This window comes from Pseudophryne corroboree, chromosome 7 (genome assembly GCF_028390025.1).
Source record: "Pseudophryne corroboree isolate aPseCor3 chromosome 7, aPseCor3.hap2, whole genome shotgun sequence".
NCBI classification, from domain to species: Eukaryota; Metazoa; Chordata; class Amphibia; order Anura; family Myobatrachidae; genus Pseudophryne; species Pseudophryne corroboree.
In genome coordinates this window covers 204,191,797-204,216,702 of record NC_086450.1, presented here as the reverse complement: position 1 = coordinate 204,216,702, position 24,906 = coordinate 204,191,797, and positions in this window count along the sequence as shown.

Genomic DNA, 24,906 nt, shown 5'->3' with positions numbered 1-24,906 from the left:
GTACCAGTGCTCAGTATCATCAGTGCTCAGTATCATCAGTGCACAGTATCAGTGCTCAGTGTCATCAGTGCTCAGTATCATCAGTGCTCAGTATCATCAGTGCTCAGTTTAATCGGTGCTCAGTATCATCAGTGCTCAGTATAATCAGTGCTCAGTATAATCAGTGCTCAGTTTAATCAGTGCTTAGTATCAGTGCTCAGTATAATCAGTGCTCAGTATAATCAGTGCTCAGTTTAATCAGTGCTCAGTATCATCAGTGCTCAGTGTCATCAGTGCTCAATATAATCAGTGCTCAGTATCATCAGTGCTCAGTATCATCAGTGCTCAGTGTCATCAGTGCTCAGTATAATCAGTGCTCAGTATCATCAGTGCTCAGTATCATCAGTGCTCAGTATCATCAGTACTCAGTTTAATCGGTGCTCAGTATCATCAGTGCTCAGTATAATCAGTGCTCAGTTTAATCAGTGCTCAGTATAATCAGTGCTCAGTATAATCAGTGCTCAGTATCAGTGCTCAGTATCATCAGTGCTCAGTATCAGTGCTCAGTATCATCAGTGCTCAGTATCATCAGTGCTCAGTTTAATCGGTGCTCAGTATCATCAGTGCTCAGTTTAATCAGTGCTCAGTATCAGTGCTCAGTATCATCAGTGCTCAGTATCATCAGTGCTCAGTATCATCAGTGCTCAGTATCAGTAGTGCTCAGTATCAGTGCTCAGTATCATCAGTGCTCAGTATCAGTACTCAGTATCATCAGTGCTCAGTATCATCAGTGCTCAGTATCATCAGTGCTCAGTGTCATCAGTGCTCAGTATAATCAGTGCTCAGTATCATCAGTGCTCAGTATCATCAGTACTCAGTTTAATCGGTGCTCAGTATCATCAGTGCTCAGTATAATCAGTGCTCAGTTTAATCAGTGCTCAGTATCAGTGCTCAGTATCATCAGTGCTCAGTATCATCAGTGCTCAGTATCAGTGCTCAGTATCATCAGTGCTCAGTATCAGTGCTCAGTATTATGAGTGCTCAGTATCAGTGCTCAGTATCATCATTGCTCAGTATAATCAGTGCTCAGTATCATCAGTGCTCAGTATCAGTGCTCAGTATCATCAGTGCTCAGTTTAATCAGTGCTTAGTATCATCAGTGCTCAGTATAATCAGTGCTCAGTTTAATCAGTGCTCAGTATCAGTGCTGAGTATCATCAGTGCTCAGTATCATCAGTGCTCAGTATCATCAGTGCTCAGTTTAATTGGTGCTCAGTATCATCAGTGCTCAGTATAATCAGTGCTCAGTATAATCAGTGCTCAGTTTAATCAGTGCTCAGTTTAATTAGTGCTCAGTATCAGTGCTCAGTATAATCAGTGCTCAGTATAATCAGTGCTCAGTTTAATCAGTGCTCAGTATAATCAGTGCTCAGTGTCATCAGTGCTCAGTATAATCAGTGCTCAGTATCATCAGTGCTCAGTATCATCAGTGCTCAGTGTCATCAGTGCTCAGTATAATCATTGCTCAGTATCATCAGTGCTCAGTATCATCAGTGCTCAGTATCATCAGTACTCAGTTTAATCAGTGCTCAGTATCATCAGTGCTCAGTATAATCAGAGCTCAGTTTAATCAGTGCTCAGTATCAGTGCTCAGTATAATCCGTGCTCAGTATCATCAGTGCTCAGTATAAACGCTGCTCAGTATCATCAGTGCTCAGTATAATCAGTGCTCAGTATAATCAGTGCTTAGTATCAGTGCTCAGTATAATCAGTGCTCAGTATAATCAGTGCTCAGTTTAATCAGTGCTCAGTATCATCAGTGCTCAGTGTCATCAGTGCTCAGTATAATCAGTGCTCAGTATCATCAGTGCTCAGTATCATCAGTGCTCAGTGTCATCAGTGCTCAGTATAATCAGTGCTCAGTATCATCAGTGCTCAGTATCATCAGTGCTCAGTTTAATCGGCGCTCAGTATCATCAGTGCTCAGTATAATCAGTGCTCAGTTTAATCAGTGCTCAGTATCAGTGCTCAGTATAATCAGTGCTCAGTATCATCAGTGCTCAGTATCATCAGTGCTCAGTATCAGTGCTCAGTGTCATCAGTGCTCTGTATCATCAGTGCTCAGTATCATCAGTGCTCAGTATCATCAGTACTCAGTTTAATCGGTGCTCAGTATCATCAGTGCTCAGTTTAATCATTGCTCAGTATCATCAGTGCTCAGTATCAGTGCTCAGTATCATCAGTGCTCAGTATCATCAGTGCTCAGTATCAGTAGTGCTCAGTATCAGTGCTCAGTATCATCAGTGCTCAGTATCAGTACTCAGTATCATCAGTGCTCATATCATCAGTGCTCAGTGTCATCAGTGCTCACTATAATCAGTGCTCAGTATCATCAGTGCTCAGGATCATCAGTACTCAGTTTAATCGGTGCTCAGTATCATCAGTGCTCAGTATAATCAGTGCTCAGTTTAATCAGTGCTCAGTATCAGTGCTCAGTATATCAGTGCTCAGTATCATCAGTGCTCAGTATCATCAGTGCTCAGTATCAGTGCTCAGTATCATCAGTGCTCAGTATCATCAGTGCTCAGTATCAGAGCTCAGTATTATGAGTGCTCAGTATCAGTGCTCAGTATCATCATTGCTCAGTATAATCAGTGCTCAGTATCATCAGTGCTAAGTATCAGTGCTCAGTATCATCAGTGCTCAGTTTAATCAGTGCTTAGTATCATCAGTGCTCAGTATAATCAGTGCTCAGTTTAATCAGTGCTCAGTATCAGTGCTCAGTATCATCAGTGCTCAGTATCATCAGTGCACAGTATCAGTGCTCAGTGTCATCAGTGCTCAGTATCATCAGTGCTCAGTATCATCAGTGCTCAGTTTAATCGGTGCTCAGTATCATCAGTGCTCAGTATAATCAGTGCTCAGTATAATCAGTGCTCAGTTTAATCAGTGCTCAGTATCAGTGCTCAGTATAATCAGTGCTCAGTATAATCAATGCTCAGTTTAATCAGTGCTCAGTATCATCAGTGCTCAGTGTCATCAGTGCTCAGTATAATCAGTGCTCAGCATAATCAGTGCTCAGTATCAATGCTAAGTATCATCGGTGCTCAGTATCAGTGCTCAGTGTCATCAGTGATCAGTATAATCAGTGCTCAGTATCATCAGTGCTCAGTGTCTAGTGGTGCTCAGTAATACTACATTACTAATGCTAGTACAGTGTCTTGTGCTGCATCTTGCTGCTGTAGGGTGCTGTGGTAGTGTCCTATCACTGTGCATAGGTCATCATCATTCCAGTAACAGTGGTATCTGGGGGGGGGGTGACAATTCCAAAGTGCTTTTGTGCTGCTCAGTAATACTAGTACAGTGTCTTGTGCTGCATCGTGCTGCTCAGTGTCAGTTCTCTGTAGTATCATCAGTACTCATTATCATCAGTGCTCAGTATCATCATTGCTCAGTATCATCAGTGCTCAGTATCAGTGCTCAGTATCATCAGTGCTCAGTATCAGTGCTCAGTATTATGAGTGCTCAGTATCAGTGCTCAGTATCATCATTGCTCAGTATAATCAGTGCTCAGTATCATCAGTGCTCAGTATCAGTGCTCAGTATCATCAGTGCTCAGTTTAATCAGTGCTCAGTATCATCAGTGCTCAGTATAATCAGTGCTCAGTTTAATCAGTGCTCAGTACCAGTGCTCAGTATCATCAGTGCTCAGTATCATCAGTGCACAGTATCAGTGCTCAGTGTCATCAGTGCTCAGTATCATCAGTGCTCAGTATCATCAGTGCTCAGTATCATCAGTGCTCAGTTTAATCGGTGCTCAGTATCATCAGTGCTCAGTATAATCAGTGCTCAGTATAATCAGTGCTCAGTTTAATCAGTGCTTAGTATCAGTGCTCAGTATAATCAGTGCTCAGTATAATCAGTGCTCAGTTTAATCAGTGCTCAGTATCATCAGTGCTCAGTGTCATCAGTGCTCAATATAATCAGTGCTCAGTATCATCAGTGCTCAGTATCATCAGTGCTCAGTGTCATCAGTGCTCAGTATAATCAGTGCTCAGTATCATCAGTGCTCAGTATCATCAGTACTCAGTTTAATCGGTGCTCAGTATCATCAGTGCTCAGTATAATCAGTGCTCAGTTTAATCAGTGCTCAGTATCAGTGCTCAGTATAATCAGTGCTCAGTATCATCAGTGCTCAGTATCATCAGTGCTCAGTATCAGTGCTCAGTATCATCAGTGCTCAGTATCGTCAGTGCTCAGTATCATCAGTGCTCAGTTTAATCGGTGCTCAGTATCATCAGTGCTCAGTTTAATCAGTGCTCAGTATCAGTGCTCAGTATCATCAGTGCTCAGTATCAGTGCTCAGTATCATCAGTGCTCAGTATCAGTAGTGCTCAGTATCAGTGCTCAGTATCATCAGTGCTCAGTATCAGTACTCAGTATCATCAGTGCTCAGTATCATCAGTGCTCAGTATCATCAGTGCTCAGTGTCATCAGTGCTCAGTATAATCAGTGCTCAGTATCATCAGTGCTCAGTATCATCAGTACTCAGTTTAATCGGTGCTCAGTATCATCAGTGCTCGGTATAATCAGTGCTCAGTTTAATCAGTGCTCAGTATCAGTGCTCAGTATCATCAGTGCTCAGTATCATCAGTGCTCAGTATCAGTGCTCAGTATCATCAGTGCTCAGTATCAGTGCTCAGTATTATGAGTGCTCAGTATCAGTGCTCAGTATCATCATTGCTCAGTATAATCAGTGCTCAGTATCATCAGTGCTCAGCATCAGTGCTCAGTATCATCAGTGCTCAGTTTAATCAGTGCTTAGTATCATCAGTGCTCAGTATAATCAGTGCTCAGTTTAATCAGTGCTCAGTATCAGTGCTCAGTATCATCAGTGCTCAGTATCATCAGTGCTCAGTATCATCAGTGCTCAGTTTAATCGGTGCTCAGTATCATCAGTGCTCAGTATAATCAGTGCTCAGTATAATCAGTGCTCAGTTTAATCAGTGCTCAGTATCAGTGCTCAGTATAATCAGTGCTCAGTATAATCAGTGCTCAGTTTAATCAGTGCTCAGTATAATCAGTGCTCAGTGTCATCAGTGCTCAGTATAATCAGTGCTCAGTATCATCAGTGCTCAGTATCATCAGTGCTCAGTGTCATCAGTGCTCAGTATAATCATTGCTCAGTATCATCAGTGCTCAGTATCATCAGTGCTCAGTATAATCAGTACTCAGTTTAATCAGTGCTCAGTATCATCAGTGCTCAGTATAATCAGAGCTCAGTTTAATCAGTGCTCAGTATCAGTGCTCAGTATAATCCGTGCTCAGTATCATCAGTGCTCAGTATCAGTGCTCAGTGTCCAGTGTCATCAGTGCTCAGTATCATCAGTGCTCAGTATCATCAGTGCTCAGTTTAATCGGTGCTCAGTATCATCAGTGCTCAGTATAATCAGTGCTCAGTTTAATCAGTGCTCAGTATCAGTGCTCAGTATCATCAGTGCTCAGTATCTGTACTCAGTATCATCAGTGCTCAGTATCATCAGTGCTCAGTATCATCAGTGCTCAGTGTCATCAGTGCTCAGTATAATCAGTGCTCAGTATCATCAGTGCTCAGTATCATCAGTACTCAGTTTAATCGGTGCTCAGTATCATCAGTGCTCAGTATAATCAGTGCTCAGTTTAATCAGTGCTCAGTATCAGTGCTCAGTATAATCAGTGCTCAGTATCATCAGTGCTCAGTATCAGTGCTCAGTGTCATCAGTGCTCAGTGTCATCAGTGCTCAGTATCATCAGTGCTCAGTATCATCAGTGCTCAGTTTAATCGGTGCTCAGTATCATCAGTGCTCAGTATAATCAGTGCTCAGTTTAATCAGTGCTCAGTATCAGTGCTCAGTATCATCAGTGCTCATTATCAGTGCTCAGTATCATCAGTGCTCAGTATCAATAGTGCTCAGTATCAGTGCTCAGTATCATCAGTGCTCAGTATCAGTGCTCAATATCAGCAGTGCTCAGTATCATCAGTGCTCAGTATAATCAGTGCTCAGTATAATCAGTGCTCAGAATAATCAGTGCTCAGTATCAATGTTCAGTATCATCAGTGCTCAGTATCAGTGCTCAGTATCATCAGTGATCAGTATAATCAGTGCTCAGTATCATCAGTGCTCAGTGTCAAGTGGTGCTCAGTAATACTACATTACTAATGCTAGTACAGTGTCTTGTGCTGCATCTTGCTGCTGTAGGGTGCTGTGGTAGTGTCCTATCACTGTGCATAGGTCATCATCATTCCAGTCACAGTGGTATCTGGGGGGTGACAATTCCAAAGTGCTTTTGTGCTGCTCAGTAATACTAGTACAGTGTCTTGTGCTGCATCGTGCTGCTCAGTGTCAGTTCTCCGTAGTATCATTAGTGCTTAGTATCATCAGTTCTCAGTATCATCAGTGCTCAGTATCATCAGTGCTCAGTATCAGTGCTCAGTATCATCAGTGCTCAGTATCATCAGTGCTCAGTATCAGTGCTCAGTATTATGAGTGCTCAGTTTCAGTGCTCAGTATCATCAGTGATCAGTATCATCAGTGTTCAGTATCATCAGTGCTCAGTATCTGTGCTCAGTATCATCAGTGCTCCGTATCATCAGTGCTCAGTTTAATCAGTGCTCAGTATCATCAGTGCTCAGTATAATCAGTGCTCAGTATCATCAGTGCTCAGTATCAGTGCTCAGTATCATCATTGCTCAGTATCATCAGTGCTCAGTATCATCATTGCTCAGTATTATCAGTGCTCAGTATCAGTGCTCAGTATCATCAGTGCTCAGTATCATCAGTGCTCAGTATCATCAGTGCTCAGTTTAATCAGTGCTCAGTATCATCAGTGCTATGTATCATCAGTGCTCAGTATCAGTGCTCAGTATCATCAGTGCTCAGTATCATCAGTGCTCAGTTTAATCAGTGCTCAGTATCATAAGTGCTCAGTATCATCAGTGCTCAGTATCAGTGCCCAGTATCATCAGTGCTCAGTATCATCAGTTCTCAGTACTCAGTATCATCAGTGCTCAGTATCATCAGCAAAGAACTGTGGCCCTCATTCCGAGTTGATCGGTCGCAAGGCGAATTTAGCAGAGTTACACACGCTAAGCCGCCGCCTACTGGGAGTGAATCTTAGCTTCTTAAAATTGCGACCGATGTATTCGCAATATTGCGATTACTAACTACTTAGCAGTTTCAGAGTAGCTCCAGACTTACTCTGCCTGTGCGATCAGTTCAGTGCTTGTCGTTCCTGGTTGACGTCACAAACACACCCAGCGTTCGCCCAGGCACTCCCACCGTTTCTCCGGCCACTCCTGCGTTTTTTCCGGAAACGGTAGCGTTTTCAGCCACACGCCCCTGAAACGCCGTGTTTCCGCCCAGTAACACCCATTTCCTGTCAATCACATTACGTTCGCCGGAGCGATGAAAAAGCCGTGAGTAAAATTACTTTCAACATAGCAAAGTTACTTGGCGCAGTCGCAGTGCGAACATTGCGCATGCGTACTAAGCGAATTTTCATTGCGATGCGATGAAAAATACCGAGCGAACAACTCGGAATGAGGGCCTGTGTGTTATTCTAAATCACAAATCCCCAAGGAAAGTCCAATTGTGTCGGTTGCAATGCCTGACCTTCCCAACACTGGACGGGAAGAGGTGGCTCCATCCACCATTTGCACGCCCCCTGCAAGTGCTGGAAGGAGCACCCACAGTCTAGTTCCTGATATTCAAATTGAAGATGTCACTTTTGAAGTACACCAGGATGAGGATATGGGTGAGGAGGAAATTGACGAGGAGGATTCTGATGGTGAGGTGGTTTGTTTAAGTCAGGCACCCGAGGAGACACCTGTTGTCAGTGGGATGAATAAGGCCATTGACATGCCTGGTCAAAATACAAAAAAAAAATCACCTCTTTGGTGCGGAATTATTTACACAGAATGCGGACAACATGTGTCAAGCCGTGTGTTGCCTTTGTCAAGCTGTAATAAGTAGGGGTAAGGACGTTAACCACCTAGGAACATCCTCCCTTATATGTCACCTGGAGCGCATTCATCAGTAGTCATTGACAAGTTTAAAAACTTTGGGTAACAGCAGAAGCAGTCCACTGACAACTAAATCCCTTCTTCCTCTTGTACCCAAGCTCCTACAAACCACACCATCAACTCCCTCAATGTCAATTTCCTCCTCAGACAGGAACGCCATTAGTCCTGCAGGCCATGTCACTGGAAAGTCTGACGAGTCCTCTCCTAACTGGGATTCCTCCGATGAATCCTTGAGTGTAACGCCTACTGCTGTTATTGCTGCTGGGAGTTGATTGTCATCCCAGAGGGGAAGTTGGAAGACCACTTGTACTACTTCCAGTAAGCAATTGACTGTCCAACAGTCCTTTGCGAGGAAGATGAAATATCACAGCAGTCATCCTGTTGCAAAGCGGATAACTCAGGCTTTGACAACTATGTTGGTGTTAGACGTGCGTCCGGTATCCACCGTTAGTTTACAGGGACTTAGAGAATTGCTTGAGTTAGGGTGCCCCAGTACCAAATCCCATCTAGGTTCCACTTCTCTAGGCAGGCGATACCGAGAATGTCACAAAACCACAACAATTAACTGCTAAACAGCGCCTATGTAATATGGCAAATAGACGGTTTAAACCTTCCTAATTAAGAACAGCTCCTGAGATACTGCGCGTGCCGAGAACACTATGTGGAGTGGACAAGGAACAATGAAACAAAAAACAACGGCTGCGCTGTGTGTCAGGAGATGCTATATATAAAGAGAGCTGACATGTGGATAATTAACAATATTTAATATAATTAAAAAAAGCAATAAATGAACATATATGAACCAATCACAATGAAAAGAACACACCTTGTAAGCTCAGAATATTAATATGCTCTATGAGAACGTTATAGATAGATTCAGGACACAATAATGATGAGTGTCCGTTTTTCATAGGCTAAATAGCCATAACATGGATTAATAGCCGGTGAATTGAGCACAGAAAGTTCCAAGAGTCTAAGTGCTTGCAGCAGTTGGATATTAAACGTAGACGGTTTTACCTCTCCAGTGGGCTGGGTGAGAGTCGGGCGTCCCCGACTATCCGTCCTGCAGTGCCCACGTCCACACAGCGGCGGGGAGGAATGAAGATCGCTTGAAGAAATGACTGGCTGTAGAGACGTGACGTCCAGCGGTCGCTCTCAGCAAATTTGTCAGCCAGATAGGAAACCGTTCTCGTCCGTGCAAGTAACACCTGTGACTATCTGAGCAAGGTGTGTAGGAGGGCGGGGTCTGACGCGTTTCGTCACATACCATGTGACTTTTTCAAAGATGTAGTCCTGCCTCCCAGGGTGTCCGTATTTCTAGTCTGATAAACATTGATGCAATACATCTGTCTGATGGCTAATTGATCACACAGCGCAGCCGTTGTTTTTTGTTTGATACCGAGAATGTACACAGACGTCAGAAAGAGTGTCCTCAGTGTCCTAAAAAATGCAGTTGTACCCACTGTCCACTTAACCACGGACATGTGGACAAGTGGGGCAGGGCAGACTAAGGACTATATGACTGTGACAGCCCACTGGGTAGATATATTGCCTCCCGCAGCAACAACAGCGGCGGCACCAGTAGCAGCATCTCGCAAACGCCAACTCATTCCTAGGCAGGCTACGCTTTGTATCACCGCTTTCCATAAGAGGCACACAGGTGACAACCTCTTACGGAAACTGAGGAACATCATCGCAAATTGGCTTACCCCAATTGGACTCTCCTGGGGATTTGTGATATCGGACAATGCCACCAATATTGTGCGTGCATTACATGTGGGCAAATTCCAGCACATCCCATGTTTTGCACATACAATAAATTTGGGGGTGCATAATTTTTTTTAAAACGACAGGGGCATGCAGGATATGCTGTTGGTGGCCCGAAGAATTGCGGGCCACTTTCGGCATTCAGCCACTGCGTGCCGAAGACTGGAGCACCAGCAAACACTCATGAACATGCCTTGCCATCAGCTGAAGCAAGAGGTGGTAACGTGGTGGAATTCAATCCTCTATATGCTTCAGAGGATGGAGGAGCAGCAAAAGGCCATTCAAGCCTATACATCTGCCTACGATATAGGCAAAGGAGGGGGAATGCACCTGACTCAAGCGCAGTGGAGAATGATTTCAACGTTGTGCAAGGTTCTGCAACCCTTTGAACTTGCCACACGTGAAGTCAGTTCAGACACTGCCAGCCTAAGTCAAGTCATTCCCCTTATCAGGCTTTTGCAGAAGCAGCTGGAGAGATTGAAGGAGGAGCTAAAATGGAGCAATTCCGCTAGGCATGTGGGACTTGTGGATGGAGTCCTTCATTCGCTTAACCAAGATTCACGGGTGGTCAATCTGTTGAAATCAGAGCACTACATTTTGGCCACCATGCTCGATCCTAGGTTTAAAGCCTACGTTGTATCTCTCTTTCCAGCAGACACAAGTCTGCAGATGTTCAAAGACCTGCTGGTGAGACACTTGTCAAGTCAAGCGGAACGTGACCCGCCAACAGCTCCTCCTTCATTTTTTACCGCCACTGGAGCTGCAAGGAAAAGGATAAAATTTCCAAAACCACCCACTGGAGGTGATGCAGGGCAGTCATGTACAAGTGCTGACATCTGGTCCGGTCTGAAGGACCTGCCAACGATTACTGACATGTCGTCTACTGTCAATGCATATGATTCTGTCTCTATTGAAAGAATGGTGGAGGGTTATATGAGTGACAGCATCACTGTAGGCATGTCAGACAGTCCGTACGTATACTGGCAGTAAAAAGAGGCAATTTGGAGGCCCTTGCACAAACTGGCTTTATTTTACCTAAGTTGACCCCTCCCGCCCCTCCAGTGTGTACTCCAAAACAGTGTTTAGTGCAGCCGGTCACCTTGTCAGCGATCGGCGTAGGAGGTTACTTCCAGAAAATGTGGAGAAGATGATGTTCATCAAAATTAATTATAAATTCCTCCGTGGAGACATTTACCAGCAATTGCCTCCAGAAAGTACACAGGGACCTGTGATGGTGGATTCCATTGGGGACAAAATAATACTCTGTGAGGAGGAGCATGTACACAGTGAAAGGGTTGAGGAATCGGACGATGAGGATGAGGTGGACATCTTGCCTCTGTAGAGCCAGTTTGTGCAAGGAGTGATTGATTGCTTCTTTTTTGGTGGGGGCCCAAACCAACCAGTCATTTCAGCCACAGTCGTGTGGCAGACCCTGTCGCTGAAATGATTGGTTTGTTAAAGTGTGCATGTCCTGTTTTTACAACATAAGGGTGGGTGGGAGGGCCCAAGGACAATTCCATCTTGCACCTCTTTTTTTATTTATCTTTGCATCATGTGCTGTTTGGGGACTATTTTTTTAAGTGCCATCCTGTCTGATACTGCAGTGCCAGTCCTAGATGGGCCAGATGTTAGTGCCGCCCACTTGGGTCGCTTAGCTTAGTCATCCAGCGACCTCCGTGCAAATTTTAGGATTAAAAATAATATTGTGAGGTGTGAGGTGTTCAGAATAGACTGGAAATGAGTGGAAATTATGGTTATTGAGGTTAATAATACTATAGGATCAAAATTACCCCCAAATTCTATGATTTATGCTGTTTTTGAGGGTTTTTTTTTATAAAAAACACCCGAATCCAAAACGCATCCGAATCCGACAAAATCCGAAAGGGTGGATTTGCCAAAACGTGTCTGAATCCAAAACACGACCGCGGAACCGAATCCAAAACCAAAACACAAAACACGAAAAATGCCCGCTGCACATCTCTATTTATAACCGATGTAACATACAGTGTTATACTGAAAAATGTTAGCACAATTGTGACTTAATTAATATAGTAATGTACAGTACCTAAATACTGTACAGTACAGTATGTAGCAAAGACAAATCACATTTCTTCATATTGGTGCTTATTAGAATTCATGTTACTCTAAATGAGCAAAGGTACTGTATACAATACTAGTTCTGTATGAGAAACTAATGTCCAAGATTCTTGAGGGTGCATAGCCCCTCTGAGTTTGGGAGCCTGGTACAAGCATACCCCTTTGTCCTTGCTGTTGCCAGACCTGGCTGCTGTGTCCACCAGTGACTGACATCACAATACATGTTCGCTGAGTTGTGACATCATGCATGACACATTGTTCCAGCCAGGGGGAGATAGGTCATAGGCCTAGCCAGGAAAAATCCCGGTAGGCTGATTTGTCTGTGTGGCCTGTTGTAGGTTTTGCCATGTGGCCCCAGCCCACATATGACAGGAGGCCCACCCACCACACTCAGTACACTGCATTGTTCCCATTCATGGCTTCACGGTATGTTATACTGTGCCTCTTGTGCTGCTCATGTTGGAACACTTCTAGACAAAAGTACAGGTCCACTTTTATTTTCCAATCTGCCCCTCAGACACACCGGCAGCAAAAGCTGCATTTCCATACAATCAGGCCCTATAAGGCAATTATCCATTGTCAGGATGGCCGAATTATTGTTGTTAGTGTTTTTCCCCAAAAAATAAAGTATACTGTACAGTAATCTACAATAAAGCTACTGTATATAAGTCATTATCAAGATACTGTACAGTCTTACTGTAAAGGTGTGATACAGTACATTACTATACACAGCAACCTCAGGAGTTAATGTACTGTAATTTAGAAATAATGTACTGTCTCCCTGAGCTTGCAGTACAGTACTGTACCCAGAAAGACTAAAAATCTGAATATAGTACTGTAAGTACTGTTCTGTAGTTTGGAGCAGAGAATGGAAAGGGGGGGGGGGGGGCTAGGATCAAATAAGGTTTGAGCTAAAAATATTGTAAAAAAAAGGGTCATACTAGATGGACACAATGGTTCTTATCTGCCATCAAATTCTAGTGTATGTTTCTACAGTACAGTACAGTATGTTTCTATGTTTAATAACACTTCTCCCCCATAACGACACATCATACTGTACATTTACCCCCATGTACCATACCGTACTGTATAATGGAATATTTATTGAAAAAGCATCAATATAAATGTAAAAAAAGTCTTTATTAACATATCAGATTTCATGTACTGTACTGATCAAAAATGTACAGTACTCTATTATTCAGGACTTATAAAACTGTAAAGAACTGTTCATACACATCAATAACAGTACTACTGTATGGTATAATGTATAATATTGTACATTAGCTTAAGCAATATTCAGACAAAGGCAATTTTATAAACATTTTTAATAATGCATTGATTACAATTTTATACAGAAAATACAGTACAGAACTACATATTTGTGGCTTGACCATTTCTTTCAACTATAACAGGTAATACTTTATACAGGTGAATTATATAATTATTACAATGTTCAGGTGTGAGTACTTCAAGCCAAAATTTTTGGATCCCATCCAACAGCTGCTATTTTGTTGTTGGCTTTGCAACACTCCTAATGTATCTCTTCAGTTGAGCCCATACTAATTCAAATGGATTCATGTCCGGTGATCTAAAAAAAAACAGTACAGAAAGAAATGTTTGTTGATTAACGAAGTTAAAAAGAGAAAATAAAACATACAATATTGTACTGTTCATTGAACCAAAAAAGACATTTAAAGTACTTAAGTGCTATCCAAAATGTTACTTGTTCAGTATTAAAACAATACTCAAATACTCACTCTGGTGGTGTGCATTCCCAATTGATACCTTTCTCTTCCATAAATTTGTTTAGGTTCATTGTCTTGGAATATCCTGTGATGAGATGGGTAATATTTACTCACGAATTGCACCATACAACCCTCTACTATTTTTTCTTGGAAGAATTGCTTATCCATGATCCCTACAAAAATAAGAAAATGTTGTTCATTAATAAGCAACTCATTTTATTGTGCATTTACATGTATTGTACAGTACAGCATGAATTTTTAAAAAACACAGGCACAGAATAAAGTACATTACCTTTGAAAAATAATAGGGGACCAGCTCCTAATCGTGATATGCCTCCCCATACATGAACCTTCAATGGATGCTTTGGGCGTGGCTTTAATGAGATATGGTGACGTTTCCGGTATGACATTCTGGAGAACCTCTCAAGAGCAACAGACGATTCATCTGTGAAAATGACATCATGAAATGTTTCACCACTCTCAATCCATTGCCATGCCTGTTCAGCTCTCTTTTCTTTATTCACATCTCTTATCATGGGATTACAGTATATACAGTAGACTGTATGTACAGTACACTACACTGTATACATACTGGATACATTATACTGTATATACATTACAGTACACAGTACTATATATATATATATATATATATATATATATACTGTATAGAGGGTATACACAATACAGTATATACTGTACTATATACAGTATACAGTATACTATATATATATATATATATATATATATACATACATACACAGTATATACACTATTTATCAACAGTCAGGTGGCACTCAGATGAATAAACAGGCAACATGCAGTTGTAAATGCAAAGTTTCGAAGCAGTTTGCTTCGACCTGATGACAAAGTAAACTGCTTCGAAACGTTGAATTTACAACTGCCTGTTGCCTGTTTATTCGGGTTCACTACGGCTGGCCGGCGGTCGGGCTCCCGGCGACCAGCATCCCGGCGCCGGGAGCCCGACCGCCGGCTTACCGACAGCTTGGCGAGCGCAAATGAGCCCCTTGCGGGCTCGCTGCGCTCGCCACGCTACGGGCACGGTGGCGCGCTACGCGCGCCACACTATTTTATTCTCCCTCTATGGGGGTCGTGGACCCCCACGAGGGAAAATAATTGTCGGTATGCCGGCTGTCGGGCTCCCGGCGCCGGTATACTGAGCGCCGGGAGCCCGACCGCCGGCAAACAGAAGACCACCCGTTTATTCATCTGTGTGCTGCCTGACTGTTGGTATAGATTGGACACGCTGTGTTACCTACTGTAGGAAGGGACCAGCTACGAAGGCACCAGCTACTGTATCTGATTGTTAGGAACACTGCTTGAAACACACATTTATATATATATATATATATATATATATATATATATATATATAGTGTATATATATATATATATATATACACACACACACACACACACACTCACTCACTCACATATATATATATAACATGCAGTACTTATGAGACCAATTCGTAAATTGTATTAATTAATAAATATCATCTTTCCTCAATTAAGAGTTATTTAAACATTTGAAGAGCATTTTGGCTGCTACTCTGAGCTAATAATTTGTATGCCACTAATGTCTGACAGATATACATTTCATCAGGTGCACCCATTACAAGATTAGGATACTTTTCAATATATCAGCTGTTAAAATATTATTATACAAATTATCTCCAAATAGAAAATAAAATGCTTGTGCTGATGAATTATCAGGATAGCCTCAGCTCGCATGATTTGCAGCTTTCTGGGCTGAAGTCCATAAAAGTTATATTAAAATAGAATCTTATCTTCTTGATCATTAGCTGTGTTCACATACGCCAAATACTGTATCTCCGAAACACATGCAGGCAGATGAGAGACAATTGTCTTTAGAAAGTCAGCATACTGTGTGTATGGTTTATAATTCTGAACATACTGTACCTTAACTTTTATCTTTTATTTTTTTGTCTTTGTGAGGTTGCAGATTTTAGGATTATACTATAACTATATTATGGGGATCTCTGCAAAAATTTATAGATATTGCATCTTTTATACTGAGACCTTATAGAAATATTTTAAAAGTCACAATGGAAAAAAAAGTAATAATGTTTAATGTTAATGCAGTGATTGTGTCATACTCAAATACATGATCCCATAGTGATTTCCACAACTAAACCCACCATGAGGAGCTCTTATACATGAGATAAATGGCAGCAAAATGTCATAGAAACAGACCAGATCTCAGGGCAGTGGTGGAACTAGAGAATGGTGGACCCAGGTGCAACAATACGCATTGAATCCCTCTCCCATATTAAAAATAGGAACAGCGCAAGCCACCAAAAAAAACTGTTAATGGGTGACTGAGGCAGGGGTGACAGGAAGATAGTGGGGTAACTGTGGCAGGGGTGACAGGTAGAGAGTGGCTGGCTGAGGCGGGGATGACAGGGAGATAGTAGGAAACTGAGGCAGGGGTGACAAGGAGATAGTGGCGACTGAGGCAGGGGTGACAGGTAGAGAGTAGGTGTCTGAGGCGGGGTGACAGGTAGAGAGTGGCTGGCTGAGGCGGGGATGACAGGGAGGTAGTAGGAAACTGAGGCAGGGGTGACAAGGAGATAGTGGTGACTGAGGCAGGGGTGACAGGTAGAGAGCAGGTGACTGAGGCGGGGTGACAGGTAGAGAGTGGGTGACTGAGGTGGGGGTAACAGGGATAGAGTGGGTGACTGAGGCAGGGGTGAAAGGGAGAGAGGGGGTGACTGAGGCAGGGGTGACAAGGAGATAGTGGGTGACTGAAGTGGGGGTGACTGGGAGAGAGTGGATTACTGACGCAGGGGTAACAGGGAGATAGTGGGTAACTGAGACAGGGGTGACTGGGAGAGAGTGGGTGACTGAGGCAGGGGTGTAGTATGGTATGCCGGCGGCCGGGCTCCTGGCAACCAGCATACCGGCGCCGGGAGCCCGACCGCCGGCTTACCGACAGTATGGCGAGCGCAAATGAGCCCCTTGTGGGCCTGCTGCGCTTGCCACGCTGTGGGCACGGTGGCGCGCTATGCACGCCACGCTATTTTATTCTCCCTCCAGGGGGGTTGTGGACCCCCACGAGGGAGAATAAGTGTCGGTATGCCGGCTGTCGGGATTCCGGCGCCGGTATACTGTGCGTCGGGATCTCGACAGCCGACATACTGAAGACCACCCCTGAGGCAGGGGTGACTGGGAGAGAGTGGGTGATTGAGGCAGGGGTGACTGGGAGAGAGTTGTTGACTGAGGCAGGGGTGACTGGGAGAGAGTGGGTGACTGAAGTAGGGGTGACAGGGAGAGAGTGGGTGACTGGAAGATTGCAGAAGGACGGCGCCTGTAGCGTGTGGTTTCTCTCCTCGGTCCCCACTCACCTCACCCTGCAGTCCGGGCTCTCTCTGTGGGCAGTGCAGTCGGGATGAGAAGCAGCGGCGGGGCCCTCCACGTGTGGCGCTCTACGCGTTCAGGCCAGCCCTGTATATACAGACACATAGTAAAGTACACAAACAGAAAAACACATATATACACACACAGCCATAGCAAAACACACACACAATTGTACGGCAGGATTACTGTAATTATATGTCAGGATTACTGGAATTATACGGCAGGATCACAGCCATTATACGGCAGGATTACTGGAATTATACGGCAGGATCACTGGAATTATACAGCAGGATTACTGGAATTATACAGCAGGATTACTGTAATTATACGGCAGGATCACTGGACATACACGGCAGTACCACTGGACATATACGGCAGCACAGGGACACCACCACTGGACTGATGCAGGACAACACAGCACCACTGCAATGGACTGGACTTATACAGCAGCACTGGACATATGGCAGCAGAGGACATCACCACTGTGACTGAACTGATGCAGCACAACACTGCACCCTATACGGCAGCACTGGACATATGGCAGCAGAGGACAACACTGTGACTGGTCACTGGACTGACTGAAGCACAGGACACTACCACTGGTCTGATGCAGGACAACACAGCAACACTGTAAGGGACTTATTATACAGCAGCATTGGACATATGGCAGCAGAGGACACAACCACTGTGACAAGACAGATGCAGCACAAGACACGGATACTGAGGACACAGAGAACGGAGACACGTACTCTCTCTACAATCTCCAATATCGGAGTGAAAATGGTGGCAACGCATGGGTCCTTATATGGTGGCAATGCACGGGTCCTCGCGAGAATTCAACAGCGGGATGATGACGTTTTGCCTCGTTCTGGCATGGAAAACCCAAGCCTGACTCAAAACCGGGCTCGTGATGGGAGGTCCGGTAGGGATCTGTTCTCTGACAACCGAACCCGCTCATCTCTAACACACACACACACACACACACACACACACACACACACACACACACACACACACACACAGCAAAACACAAACACACAAACACACCCATAGCAAAACACACAGCAAAACACACACGCCCATAGCATAACACACCCATAGCAAAACACACAAACACACAGGAGTGTATCTAGGGGACCGAGTGCCCCTGGCAAAGTATCGGACTGGCACCCCCCCCCCTCCCCTTCCCCTGCCATATTCTCCCTTGTCTATGTGTGACAAACCAGGTAAGTATCGGGTTTGGACGGATATGATGATTGGTTGAGTTACCTTTTTATTCCTGCCGCCTGGACCTTTAGCAGTATAGAACTTTGCTGAGAGGTGTGTCGGACAACTCCTAAGAAATAACCGTTGCCTTTAGTTGCTTAGAATTAATTTCAATTTATTGATATAGCAATGGTGCTTAAGAAATTCCTGGTAAGTTAAATAAGTATTAATTCGATAAACCATCACAATACGGTTTCATTGTCAACAGAATAATTAACTTTACAGTTAGTAACCGTGTTTATTACACTACTCCGTGCTGTCAATTCCGCCTGTAAATAAATGGATACCCAACTTTCTCTAATAACATGCCGGTTATAAGTGAATACAAGCATAAAACATTTGGTAAAACTCTAACAGACCAGTATTGCTGGTTAAATGTACGTACTACAACTTTGTAAGATTAGTACATGTATCACATCCCCGATACTCCCCAAGTCTGACTTCAATATGCAGTTCAATTGGGTACTACTTTTATCATGTTAATTGAACTTGTCCTTAAAGATGGACGAATACAGTTACCACTCTAATATGGGTGACGTCCCTCAGTGGATCTATCACAATTAATTCCCGTCCAAGCTATAGTCTCTCGTTCAGAATTTACTGTTGAGATCTGTAAAACGCCCTGTTACTCTAAATGACTGTGAGTGCCTTAATAAAGGTATTTATTAGTCACTCCATTACCAAGTCACTGGTATTCCTCTCTCACTGGGTGGACATGCACATCTATGTAACTTGACGGATTCAGTTCATTCTCCTGACTTTAGGACGTATTACACTGACTCCCTCTCTTTGTTGTTAGCATAGTAGGGTAGCAGAGGCTTGATTCCTGACGGAAATGTGATAGCTCTTAACTGCGATACGATCTTCTCTCCTATCGATGCTTACTAGTTGTGTCGATTGCTGCCTCCGGACTACTATATGAACGTGTTGAATCAATGCTGAATTACACTGCAGTGTGTCTTTTACTACTTTTCAGTCTGTTTAATAAGTGCACTTATTGCTATTTGCAGGTAGCTTGACTCTCTGTGTGGTGTGCCTGCGTGGAGTTGTAGGATTAATACAGTTAAGGTACCTTTCCTATACTCTCAGCTGTGGCTGACTCTTTGTTTCTTTTTATTATAGATGGCTCCGCCTCCCTGGCCGTCACTCACCAACAGGCCGCTCCTCTCCTCTCCCTCCGGATCTCTGCGTCACTGCCAGCCGCCTCAGCTCAGCTCCTCACCACCGCCGCTGGAGGCTTGCGTCCCGGGTCCCGCCGGCGTGGATTTTCCGCTCACTGCTGCCGAGGGAGAGCTCACATCGCTACTGCTGCTGGGTGCCAAACACCGGGTGAGAGTCGCTGATCGCGAAGGGAGACCAAACCCTGTCCTCAAGCTCCGTAGCCTTACAGCGCTTCCCCTGCTTCGTTAGCTCAGACCCTCTCTCTTCCGTTGCTCAACTGCCAACTGACCAGTCCTCACTCCCCTTCACCTCCTTTCCCCGAGTCCCCGTATCCTTCCGCCGGGACCCAACAGTTTTATTCTTGTGCAGGGCCAGTCTCTCTCCATATCCCCCATGTGCGGGTCCCCCCAGACTATTGTTCATGCAGCACAGATTTTTAGATACAATAAATTCAATACAATAAATACAATAAATTTAGATACAATAAATTCACTGCCCAGTGGGTGACAACAATACCACTATATTTACTACCGTGGTGCACAATTATCATCTTCACGGCAGTGGGGCTCCACATATGCTGTACACCCAGTCTCCATGCTGTACAGTAATGTAGGGGTGTGAACTGGCTACAGCTGGCTGCACTCACCAGCTAGCATCTGCACCATGAAGACTATTGTTGCTGCCTACTCCAGGATGCTGTGGAGTGAGCCCTGGCTGTGGTGGCAGAGAGGGGTTGGCAGATGGTGGGGTACAGGGCTTAAAGTGGTCCAGGAGAAGTGGTGGAACTCACCTCTCCTGCTTAGCGCGCCGAAGGCGCGCGCGCTCCCGACAAGGGTGTGGCCTCATTAAAATGGGTGTGGTCTCATTAAAATGGGCGTGGAGTCATCTGATCTCATCACGGCCACCACAGGAAAAAAAAAAGTCCCATTTTACACATTACGGCAGGCAAGAGTCCCCATTTTAAACAGTACGGCAGGCAAGAGTCTCCATTTTACACAGTACGGCAGGCAAGTGTCCCCATTTTACACAGTACGGCAGGCACGTGTCCCCATTTTACACAGTACGGAAAGCTCGTGTCCCCATTTTACACAGTACGGCAGGCACGTGTCCCCATTTTACACAGTACGGCAGGCACGTGTCCCCATTTTACACATTACGGCAGGCACGTGTCCCCATTTTACACATTACGGCAGGCACGTGTCCCCATTTTACACATTACTGCAGGCAAGTGTCCTCATTTTACACATTACTGCAGGCAAGTGTCCTCATTTTACACATTACGGCAGGCAAGTGTCCTCATTTTACACATTACGGCAGGCAAGTGTCCTCATTTTACACAGTACGGCAGGCAAGTGTCCTCATTTTACACAGTGTGGCAGGCACGTGTCCTCATTTTACACATTACGGCAGGCAAGTGTCCTCATTTTACACATTATGGCAGGCAAGAGTCCCCATTTTACACAGTACGGCAGGCAAGTGTCCCCAATTTACACAGTGTGGCAGGCAAGTGTCCCCAATTTACACAGTGTGGCAGGCAAGGGTCCCCATTTTACACAGTCCGACAGGCAAGTGTCCTCATTTTACACATGATGGCAGGCACGTGTCCTCATTTTACACATTATGGCAGGCAAGAGTCCCCATTTTACACAGTACGGCAGGCAAGTGTCCCCAATTTACACAGTGTGGCAGGCAAGTGTCCCCATTTTACACAGTACGGCAGGCACGTGTCCTCATTTTACACAGTACGGCAGGCACGTGTCCCCATTTTACACAGTACGGCAGGAAAGTGTCCTCATTTTACACATTACGCAGGCAAGTGTCACCATTTTAAGCAGTATGGCAGCCACATGTCCCCATTTTACACAGTACGGCAGGCACGTGTCCCCATTTTACACAGTACGACAGGCACGTGTCCCCATTTTACACAGTACGACAGGCACGTGTCCCCATTTTACACAGTACGGCAGGCACGTGTCCCCATTTTACACATTACGGCAGGCACGTGTCCCCATTTTACACATTACGGCAGGCACGTGTCCCCATTTTACACATTACTGCAGGCAAGTGTCCTCATTTTACACATTACGGCAGGCAAGTGTCCTCATTTTACACAGTACGGCAGGCAAGTGTCCTCATTTTACACAGTGTGGCAGGCACGTGTCCTCATTTTACACATTACGGCAGGCAAGTGTCCTCATTTTACACATTATGGCAGGCAAGAGTCCCCATTTTACACAGTACGGCAGGCAAGTGTCCCCAATTTACACAGTGTGGCAGGCAAGTGTCCCCAATTTACACAGTGTGGCAGGCAAGTGTCCCCATTTTACACAGTCCGACAGGCAAGTGTCCTCATTTTACACATGATGGCAGGCACGTGTCCTCATTTTACACATTATGGCAGGCAAGAGTCCCCATTTTACACAGTACGGCAGGCAAGTGTCCCCAATTTACACAGTGTGGCAGGCAAGTGTCCCCATTTTACACAGTACGGCAGGCACGTGTCCTCATTTTACACAGTACGGCAGGCACGTGTCCCCATTTTACACAGTACGGCAGGAAAGTGTCCTCATTTTACACATTACGCAGGCAAGTGTCACCATTTTAAGCAGTATGGCAGCCACATGTCCCCATTTTACACAGTACGGCAGGCAAGTGTCCCCATTTTACACAGTCCGACAGGCAAGTGTCCTCATTTTACACATGATGGCAGGCACGTGTCCTCATTTTACACATTATGGCAGGCAAGAGTCCCCATTTTACACAGTACGGCAGGCAAGTGTCCCCAATTTACACAGTGTGGCAGGCAAGTGTCCCCATTTTACACAGTACGGCAGGCACGTGTCCTCATTTTACACAGTACGGCAGGCACGTGTCCCCATTTTACACAGTACGGCAGGAAAGTGTCCTCATTTTACACATTACGCAGGCAAGTGTCACCATTTTAAGCAGTATGGCAGCCACATGTCCCCATTTTACACAGTACGGCAGGCACGTGTCCCCATTTTACACAGTCCGACAGGCACGTGTCCTCATTTTACACAGTCCGACAGGCACGTGTCCCCATTTTACACAGTACGACAGGCACGTGTCCCCATTTTACACATTATGGCAGGCAAGTGTCCCCAATTTACACAGTGTGGCAGGTAAGTGTCCCCATTTTACACAGTGTGGCAGGTAAGTGTCCCCATTTTACACAGTGTGGCAGGTAAGTGTCCCCATCTTAGACAGTACGACAGGCACGTGTCCCCATTTTACACAGTACGACAGGCACGTGTCCCCATTTTACACAGTACGACAGGCACGTGTCCCCATTTTACACAGTGTGGCAGGCAAGTGTCAAGTGGGGGGGAAGAGAGAGGGAGGGGGGGGAAGGAAGGGACAACTTACATATGAAGAGGATCTTCACGCTCTTCGGGTCGGGCCACCTCTTCTTCTTCGCGCCGGCCGCCTTCTCCTTCCAGCTCCCCCTCCTCCTACTGAGTACTCCTGCTTGGGGGGCGGAGTTTCGCGTCATTCCGCGAAACTCCGCCCCCCGAGCAGGAGTACTCGGGAGGAGGAGGAGGGGGGGGGGAAACAGGGACCAGCAAAGTGCCAAGAAACGGCACTGCCTGGGAGACTATTGAACAGTACTGTCTCACGGACCGGCTGCCATTGAAGAGAAGCAAGGCACTTTGAATCTGGCACCATTCACGGCTCCCGGACCACCAGCTAATGAGAAGCTGCCACTTGGCAGCTTCTCATTGGCTGGCGGTCCGGGAGCCGTGATAGGCTCACGCCAGATTTTAATAAAGCCGCCTGACTCCGCCCCCTGTATTACTCCGCCCCCCCTGCATTACTGGCCACCTACGTGCCTGACTCCGCCTCCCCCTGCATTACTGGCTGCCGAAGGGACCGATTCCATACGTCCCCCACCGTATTACTGGCTGCTGAAGTTGCCCGACTCCACCCCTTCTCTCTCTGCTTATTATGAGACTATCCTAACTGCTTACGGCTGCTATCAGCGCCCGCAGCAGCAGAGTAAGCAGAGAGAGAAGGGGGCGGAGTCGGGCACTTCGGCAGCCAGTAAGACGGTGATGTGGGGGCGGGCGCCACCGCGCCAGCCAGGTCAGTGAATCACGTCCGTGTCTGCAATGCTCAGTGCTACTCAGTGAGGGGGGCGCGGCAGGCAGAACGGTGACTATATAGACAGTACACAGTGACAGTACTAGTGCTGCTGTAGTGCTGTGCTGTAGATAGGCTAACAACTTGAAAAAAGTGGGCGGGACGGCGGCGGAACTGCGTTCCGCCTCCAATTACAAGTGCCGGAACGCAGTTCCGCCCCGTTCCGGCCCACTTTAACCCCTGGTGGGGTATAAGTGCGGTGGCAGATAGTGGAGGTGACAGGGGATAGAAGGAGGGTGGCAGATAATGGGGTATGGCTGAAGTTGGCAGATCATGTCAGTAGATGGCAAGGGATAGCAGCTAGTGGGTTGACTAGCAGGGGGTGGCAGATAGTGGAGGTGGCAGGATAGAAGGAGCATGGCAGATAAGGGGCTGGCTGGGGATGCCAGAGAGAGGGTGGCAGATCATGGAGGTGACTGACTAATTGTATCTGTGACCAGACAGAATGACAGTCAAACTAAATGCAGAATCGTGAAGATGCACTGCTGCTTCAAGTAATGGCTACTTGTTCTGCAGAGGCGGCACTGTGCTCGTGGGGGGAGGGGTCTTAGGGATGCCTAGCCCTATCCTCATGATAGATGCTAGAGTCAAGTGGCCTAAGGGAACTATGATGTCGGAGGAGGAGCCACATCACCAGGGGGAGGAGCTAGGCCAGCGGGATAGTTCTTTTACTATCCACACCACCAATTACTACCTCTAGTAACCCGGTGGCGAGCGAAGCGAGCCTGCAAGGGTACATTTCAAGTAGAGATGAGCGGGTTCGGTTTCTTTGAATCCGAACCCGCACGAACTTCACTTTTTTTTTCACGGGTCCGAGCGACTCGGATCTTCCCGCCTTGCTCGGTTAACCCGAGCGCGCCCGAACGTCATCATGACGCTGTCGGATTCTCGCGAGACTCGGATTCTATATAAGGAGCCGCGCGTCGCCGCCATTTTCACACGTGCATTGAGATTGATAGGGAGAGGACGTGGCTGGCGTCCTCTCCATTTAGATTAGATTTAGAAGAGAGAGAGAGAGAGAGATTGCTGTGATACTGTAGATTAGAAGAGAGTGCAGAGTGCAGACAGAGTTTAGTGACTGACGACCACAGTGACCAGTGACCACCAGAGACAGTGCAGTTGTTTGTTTTATTTAATATATCCGTTCTCTGCCTGAAAAAAACGATACACAGTCACACAGTGACTCAGTCTGTGTGCACTGCTCAGCCCAGTGTGCTGCACATCAATGTATTGTATATAAAGCTTATAATTGTGGGGGAGACTGGG